This window comes from Chrysemys picta, unplaced genomic scaffold (genome assembly GCF_011386835.1).
Source record: "Chrysemys picta bellii isolate R12L10 unplaced genomic scaffold, ASM1138683v2 scaf295, whole genome shotgun sequence".
Classification (NCBI taxonomy): domain Eukaryota; kingdom Metazoa; phylum Chordata; order Testudines; family Emydidae; genus Chrysemys; species Chrysemys picta.
Genome location: NW_027053002.1, coordinates 72,501 through 74,631, shown reverse-complemented (window position 1 = coordinate 74,631; position 2,131 = coordinate 72,501). Strand labels below are relative to the sequence as shown.

The window sequence follows — 2,131 nt, the reverse complement described above, 5'->3', positions numbered from 1 at the left end:
CCCGAGAGCGGCACCGGGGAGTGGGTCTTCTGTACGCCACATTTCCCGCGCCCCACCGCGGGACGGGGATTCGGCGCTGGGCTCTTCCCTGTTCACTCGCCGTTACTGAGGGAATCCTGGTTAGTTTCTTTTCCTCCGCTGACTAATATGCTTAAATTCAGCGGGTCGCCACGTCTGATCTGAGGTCGCAGTCGGATGGGGACCCGGGGGGGGGGGGCACAGCGGACGCCCGCCACACCCACCCCGCCGCGGAAGCGCTTCGGCCCCGGAGGAGGCCCGATCCAACCAGCTTGGGGAAGAACGGCCCAGCGGAAGAGCGACAGAGAGCACGGGCACCGGGGCAAGCGGAGGAGGGGGGCGGACAGCACCAGGAGTGCGTGCGGGGGGGCGCCGTCGGCCAGGGAGAGGGGGAAAACGACCGGCAGAGGCGGCGGGCGGAGGAGAGTGGGGAGTTCGAAACCTGGGCGCCCTCACGAACCCCTCCTCTTCTCTCCGCCGTCACGCGCGCGTGCCGCTCGCCCCCCCTTCTCTCCCTGACTTTCCGACACCCTCCCTCCTCCTGGCGAGTCTCGCCCTCACACCCCGACCCGGTCCCGGGCACCGTCGTAACCCAGGGAAGGGGAGGGGACCAGGACCCCGCGGGCAGCCGTGTCGCCACAGACAGCCGCGCGGGGCAGGCCCGTCTCCCCTCAGGACCCGGGAGCCGGCACCCGCAGCCGACCCGGTTTCCCCGACCCCCAACGCAACATCCCCCGAAAACTCCCACCCCGTCCCACCGCACGAGCGGGGCACGGGGCGGAGGCACAACGGGAGAGTGGATGGGGCGACGGGGCGCACGGGACCGGCTGCCGTGACGCCGCTCCTCCGCCAACGGGACGAGCTCCCCGAAGCGGGCGCTCCGGGGCATCGGGTCTGAACTTAGGGGGACGAAGGCGTTGGGGAGAGCCACGGGCTCCCTTTCCCGAGGACGGGAAAGGGGGGCGACGGACCATCCCCGGTGCCTGCGACACCCCAGCCGCGCCTCCCACGGAGGGCGGCGGCGGGGTTGCTCGCGGCCCTCCACCGCCAGGGGTGGAGGGCCGCATCCCGCCGCCACCGCATCCGCGGGGACGATTGACCTTCAAGCGACGCTCAGACAGGCGTAGCCCCGGGAGGAACCCGGGGCCGCAAGTGCGTTCGAAGTGTCGATGATCAATGTGTCCTGCAATTCACATTAATTCTCGCAGCTAGCTGCGTTCTTCATCGACGCACGAGCCGAGTGATCCACCGCTAAGAGTTGTCACGAGGCTTTTATTTTCGGGAGGCTGGCGCCTTTTTCCCCCCCGCGGCCAAAGCCGTGCCGGCGGGGGGGCGTTCCTTGTCCGCACCGGTCGGGTCCCCGGCCTGCTGTCCCCGAAGGGGACCTGGGGCGGGCTTGGGGGGGCGGGAGCAGGGGGGGGCCCGCAGGTCCCTCTTTCTCTCGCCGCCTTAGCCCGCCCGTTCCCCCGGGACGTCCCGCCCGGCCAGGGCAGCCCTCCTCGGTGCCCGCCCTTCGTACGTTACGGTCACGAGTAAAGGTTTAACAACCGAGCCCGAAGGCTCGGGTTCGGTCCAGGCGCTTGGCTCGCAGGGGCCAGGCGGCCGCGGCCGCGTGCAGACCGACCCCCCGCTCCGCCCCAGCCCTTTCCGCCCTCCCCTCGCAGAGCGAGGGGTGGGAGTCCGGGTGGAGGGAGGGGGAGAGGCAGACGGGCCCCGGCCTTTCGGCCCCAACGCAGAGAAGGGAGGCAGGGTAGCCCCTCTCCGTCCTGGGCTTCCCGTGGACCGGGGGCGGGGGCTGGGGGGGGCGGCATGGGGATACCGAGGCGGGGCACGGACGTCCTCGGACGTACGTCCTTCCCTCCTCGGCGGTCTCCCTTCCGCCCTCCCCGGGGCCCCCCTCGTGGGCGTCCACGGGCCACCTCAGGCCGCACAAGTCTTTGAACCACCGCCTTCCCCGGGCCACGAGGCTCGCGGAGAGCGCTAGGTACCTGGCTCCTGGGTGAGGGAAACGGTTCCAATCCCTCTGGGGCGTCCCCCGCCGCCGCTTCCGGCCTACCCGCGGGGGGGTAGGCAGGCGAGCGACGGACGGCAGGCGGAGTGGTGCCCGGCACCC

At 71.5% G+C, this 2,131-nt stretch overlaps 1 non-coding gene across 1 annotated transcript; it reads right to left on the bottom strand.

Moving 5' to 3' along the window:
• Positions 1 to 1,125: 1,125 nt before the first annotated feature.
• On the bottom strand, positions 1,126 to 1,278 carry LOC135978511 (5.8S ribosomal RNA). Its single transcript, XR_010595917.1, has one exon. It is a non-coding gene; the product is annotated as a 5.8S ribosomal RNA (ribosomal RNA).
• Positions 1,279 to 2,131: the final 853 nt, after the last annotated feature.